The 6,221-nt window shown below is 38.5% G+C and overlaps 1 pseudogene; it reads right to left on the bottom strand.

Annotated features, from left to right (window-relative positions):
* Nucleotides 1–1,511: 1,511 nt before the first annotated feature.
* On the bottom strand, nucleotides 1,512–3,067 carry LOC109730683 (choline-phosphate cytidylyltransferase A pseudogene; annotated as a pseudogene).
* Nucleotides 3,068–6,221: the final 3,154 nt, after the last annotated feature.

Genomic DNA, 6,221 nt, shown 5'->3' with positions numbered 1-6,221 from the left:
AAGGTAATAATAAATGAATAGCTAATTTTGAAAAATTAGAGCCACAAAAGGGGATATACCCTAGAAGATATACAAAGTCATGTTTAAAGATCAAAACAAAAAGCAACAATGGAACATTGACAGATGAAAAATACACCAAACACAATGAAGATCCCAGAAAAATAGATGGCAACTTGAAATGACAGAAGTGGCAGCACCAATCTGTGTGGAAATGATAGGCTATTTGGTGGATTTTCGTAAATGATATGGGAAACTGGATCATTGCATGGAGAACTATAATGAATCAATCCATGGAGAACTATATTTTCTCCTTTTGAGAAGGTTTTCAGAACGTTTTACTTTTAAATAATTTTAGAGTCACAAAAATTTCAAAAGTAGTACAGAGGATTTTCATATACCCTGCAGCCAGCTTAAGTGAGTGACGACATCTTGTGTAACTATCATACAATGTTCAAAATCAAGAAATTAACACTGGTACATTAGTGACCATCAACTAAACTACAGACTTCATTTGGAGTTTGCTAGTTCTTCCAGTAATGTCCTTCTTCTGTTTCAGGACCTAATCTAGGACCCCACATTGCCTTTAGGCATCAGGTCTCCTAAGGTGCCTCCAATCCATGACAGTTGCTTGGCTGCTTAGTCTTGCGTTGTTTTCCATGATTGTGACACTTGTGAAGGGTACTAGTTATTTGTAGAATGTTCCTCAATTTTGTTTTACCCCAAATTTTCTCATCATTAGATTGAAGTCATGCATTATTGTCAAGAATGTCACAGAAGGGGTGTACCTTTCTCGGCACAGCATTCATGAAGCAAGTTATGTCTCATTACTGATGATGTTACTTCGACCACTTGTGTAAGCAGTTTTCTGTTGAATTTCTCCACTGTGCCCTTACTATTTTTCACTTTGAAATTAATAAAATATGTTGGTGGAAAGATATCCTTGTTTCTCCTCAAACTTCTGCTCACTACTTTTAGGATTCATCAGCATATCTGGAATATAGCAATTATTACTGAGGAGTTCTCATGGTGATTTTGTATTTCCTTCACTTTTGCTACATATTTTAAATGTAATTCTTCTGTAGGGGACAGTTGTTTCTCCTACTCCATTTATTTGTGCTATGATTTATTTTTATCAACATGGACTCATGGATTTATTTTTATTCTATGGGTTATATTCCAAAACTCTTGTTATTTATTTTGTGGCTCAAACTGTTTCAACTTTGGGCATGGGGAACTCTTTTAGGTTGGCTTCTGTGCTATTTTGATATGTCCTTTGCCTTTTTTTTTTTTTTAGCTTTTTTAAAGCAAATCAAATTTATGATATTTCCCCCCAAATTACCCATATCATAAATTTGATTTGCTTTAAAAAAGCTAACAACTTGGTAATCCACTTTGCTTTAGAACAGAAGGCAAACACTACAGTGTATCAGGAAGAAAAGGCCTCTGCGTGTTACGCCACTTCCTTCTTCTGCCCACTCCTCAGGGGCAAAAAATTAATTCTACATACTATATTTGAAAGACTAATTTTTAAAAAAGTAATAAAAATGACAATTTCCCTGTCAAGATCACATGAACATAATAGTAAAACAAAGTCCTTGGGGAGGGCAGATGGATGCAGAACAGGCTTCTAAGCTATAGTCAGTCTCCTTCTTGGTGTGGGTGATTGGTATCTCTTGGAGGATAGGCTGTTTCGGTTCCCCCATTTCTAGGTCCTCTTGCTCCAATTCTTTCCTTTGTAGTTGTTCTTAGGTTTAGTGTTGGGATCACAATTTGGAATTCAACAGAGAGCTTCTGAAGGTGATGAGACAGAGGGAGGGGACAGGAAAGGAGGGATGAAAAGGTAGTCTTCTTCATCCTCACTGATATCATAAGCTGCAGCCTTGTGCCTGGAGAGATTTGCTGGGGAGGAGGGTGGGGAAGTCTTGCCAGAGAAGGGCCATCGGAAAGAGGGGGAGGGAGAGCCTTCCAGAGTAGGGCTGCTGCTGGGACTCCGCTTTGGACTGATGGCCTGCAGCATCCGACCTTTTCCCTCTTTCAGCATATGTTTCAGCGTTCCTTCTGGACCAAACATTTCCAGGAAACTTCCAATGAATTCTCGAGACTTCTCCTCCCATTTCTGAATGAGGTCAATGCTTTTTTCCTCCACCTTCTGAACAAATTCTTTTGACTTTTCCTCCACGTCTTTCACTTTCTTCTTTACCTTGTCAACCCTCTCCTGCAAGTGGTATTTCTTCTCATTGATAAAGCTGACATTGAGCTCCTTTGCTGTGTATCCTCTCTGTAGGTTCCGTCTCGCATACACATCATAGTCCCGGACAATCCGGGTGATAATGTCTGATGTGGAGATACCTTCTGTCCTCTGTGTTGGAGCAAACATGCCTGCTTCCTTGATGTGCTTATAAACATCATCACTCCCAGCAGAAGAATAAGGGATATCATCATGGGCTACAAAATCAATCCGGTGTTCTGCCAGGAACTCGGGTGTCAGGGTCCAGGGGGCATTCCTCACCACCTCATCCACGTAGCGGCAGTGCTGCACTGCATCATAGCGCTCATTTTCATTCATCACCGTGAAGCCTTTGAAGTTGTGTTAGCTCATCACTGCAGACTCCCACAATGAGGTATGTATTGGGGAAAAGGTTCTTTGCTTGCATCAGAGCCCGGACATGACCAGAGTGAAATAAGTCAAATATTCCATCTGCATAGACTCTCACAGGCCGCTCACAAGGAGTTCCTTTCCTGGCTTCTTCCATAGTTACCCTGACACAGGGCTTACTAAGGTCAACTTCAATTTCATCAGAAAATGGAGCTGGCTGCCGTAAGCCAACTGCACAGCGTTGCACTTTTGAAGGAATTCCATCTTCCTCTGTTGCCCCATTGGGTCCAGGTGCCTCTTTCCTCCTCTTCCTTGCATTGATTTTGGTTGAACTGTGTGCATCCATCTTCTTTTAACTGCAACTCACCCTCCCTCGACCCCAGTTCCTTCGGATTTCTGCGGGCGCCGCGTCACTGACTAGGGAAGTTAAGGAGGTTGCGGGGAGACGCCCCTCCTTTGCCTTTTTAAAAAGCATTTCCTAGCACTACAAAATGCTGCAGGTTCATCTCATATCCCCTGAAAAAGTAGTGGAATCAACCAACTACTTCACCAAGGAGCTCTGGCTCCTTTTCTTGAAGAATTAAGAAACCAAAGTCATTAAGTGTGATTGCTTCTGGGGCCTCTCAGTGGACAGAGCTTGGTATATACGTCTGTGTGTATGAACTCACATATACATGCAAATGCATATCTATCTATCTATCAAAAATCTCTGAGTACATACTGATAACTCTAATTCTAATTAAATACCACAAGGTTAATTTTAATATATCTATTATGTTTTCTTATTTATAATTTATTTTTCCTAAAATATTTAATATCTGGCTTTTATAGAAAAAATTTTCCACCCCTGGTTTATATCATTCAGATGTCAGGTCACTATTCATATCTTTAGATTTAAATCTGTCTTGATAGCAGTTTTCTATGTTCCACTTCTCCTTTTTTCCCTCTTCCTTTGTCTTCTGTTGGGTTAACTGAGCATTTTTTTATTATTCCATTTAATCGCCATTGTTGATTTATTATTTATATCTCTTTTTAAAAGAAATGTTTAGCAGTTACACTAGAATTACAGTATTTTTCTTAACTAATTAGAGTCTACATTCAAACAGTATTAGCCCACTGCACATATGGTATAAGGACTTTAAGATAGTTTTTCCAACTTCCTACCTTTCACTTCTTGTGCTTTTGTTGTTATACATTTTACTTTAATATATCCAATAAACACATAGTGCACTGCCTACTATTTTTACTTTATAGAGCCATTTGTCTTTTAAAGCAATTAAAACTATGTGGGGAGGGGGAAACTGGGGGATGAGGCAGGAGGATTGCTTAAGCTCAGCAGTTCAAGACCAGCCTGGGCAAGAGGGAGACCCCGGTCTCTACAAAAAATAGAAAAATTAGCCGGGCATGGTGGCACATGCTTGTAGTTCCAGCTACTCGGAAGGCTGAGGCAGCAGGATCGCTTGAGCCCAGGAGTTTGAGGTTGCTGTGAGCTAGGCTGATGCCACTCCACGCTAGCCAGGGTGACAGAGTGAGACTCTTGTTTCAAAAAAAAAATAGAAGGAAAAAATATTTTTATATATTATATCCTCATTTATTCATTTTCAGCACTCTATATTTCTTTGTGCAGACCCAAGTTTCTCTCTGATATCATATTTCTTCATATTCAAGAATGAACTTGATTTAGTATTTATTTAAGTGTAACTCTACTGGTAATAAGTTCTGTTTTTGTTTGCTAAGAAAGCATTTCTACTCCATTTTTGAAAGGTATTTTTGCTAGGCATAGAATTCTCATTCTTAGATTTTTTTTTTCTTTCAACACTTTAAAAATTTTTAAACTCCATATTCTTCTGGTTACATGGTTTCTGATAAGTAGTCTGCTGTAATTCTTATTATAGGTCATGTGTCCTTTTTCTCTGGCCACCTTTGGGATTTTTCTCTGTCTTTCATTTTCAGCAGTTTAAATGTAATGTGTGTGTGTGCATGTATGTGAGTGTTTGGTATTTATCCTTCTTGGTGTTTACTGAGCTTCTTGGATCTATAGTTTGATATGTTATTAATTTTGGAAAATGATCAACCATTATTTTTTTAAATAACTCTTAAAAAGTCATTCTCTATCACTGGTCTCCTTCCAAGAGTCCGGTTATACATATATTAAACCATTTATTATTACCCCCATAGACCTTGGATTCTCTGTCTTTTTTTTTCTCTCTCTCTCTCTCTTCGGGTTTCAGATTGTGTTATTTCTACCAATCTATCTTCAAGTTCACTGATTCTTCACTTTATTGCCTCAAGTCTACTGATGAGCCTATCCAGGCATTCTTCAACTCTGTGACTGTGGTTTTTATTTCTATCATTTTATTTTGAGTTTTACTTATCCACCACTTTGCTGAAACTCCTCATCTGATCTTTCAAGTTGTCCACCTTTTCTATTGCTTTATCATATCAATCAGAGAGATTTTAAATTCTCTGTTAGATAATTACAACATACATGTCATACCTGAATCTGATTCTGTTGCTTTCTCTACCTCATAGGAGTGTGTCATTTTATTCCCCTGCATTTCTATATGCCTCAGAATGTTTTATTGAAATTGGACATTTGTATCAAATAATAAGAGACTTGGGTAAATAATTTTTATGCTTTAAAATATGTGTGTGTTTTGTCCTGCTAGGCCTTGAGTGTGGGTGGGTTGTGTTAATTTAGGCAGGAATCAGGCTGGGCTTGAAGTTTATTGTTACTATGGTTGCCCTCAATGTACCAAAGACTTCAAATTCCTTTAGCAATATATAATGTTGGGAATGGGAGCTAGCTTGTCATAGTGTTTTTCTCAATGTCTGCTCCACCTACAGTTTTGGATCTTCCCTTTGTGCTGTATCTTGAAGAGGGTCTAACACTTAATGTTCATTATAGTATTCCACTGTTACTTGTTAATTAATGTCTTTTAGACTTATGGTAGGGGTGGGGCTATATAGTAAGTCCTCAATAAATGTTAGCTGTTGCTAATCTATCTATGTATGTGCTTCTCCACATCTACCCCACCAACTGCTTTCTTCTTTACTTATATGCATCTCTTTCAAATTCCAGCAAAAAGGAGATCTGAGTGGTAGGCAGTCACCACCTAAAAGGAGCACTCCTATTTAGCAAGGTTCTCATGCCAGCCTCTCCATAGGTTCCTGCCACCATATAGTTTGTTGCCTTTGAAACAGGTGCCCATCTCTTGTTACAGGGTGGTGGGGTAATAAGTAACTTATGTATAAGAACTTTTCATTACCTTTTTCAAAGAGGGCTATGGGCATGGCAGTCACCCTAAAGCTCATACATTTTTCCATTGCCACTCTGAAAATGGCAGAGTCCATGATGCTCTGTGACTAGTAAATCTAGGACCATTATGAGCTATCTATCCATGAACCTGCCACAGCATTGGTCTTTTTACTCTCTATTAATTAACATTAAACTATAATGGCCTGTGCCCTTCATCATTGCTTAATGACATATAAAGAGTCCTATGCCAAATTCTCATGGCTGGAATCTTGAGTCATTCTTGCTGTTGCATCATCTCTAATCTTTATGTTTATCCTTCAATGATTAGAGACCCTCTTTTTGTACTCAGAAACCATGGAAATGAGA

Source organism: Microcebus murinus, chromosome 4 (genome assembly GCF_040939455.1).
Source record: "Microcebus murinus isolate Inina chromosome 4, M.murinus_Inina_mat1.0, whole genome shotgun sequence".
NCBI classification, from domain to species: Eukaryota; Metazoa; Chordata; class Mammalia; order Primates; family Cheirogaleidae; genus Microcebus; species Microcebus murinus.
This window is presented reverse-complemented; position numbering and strand designations above follow the sequence as displayed.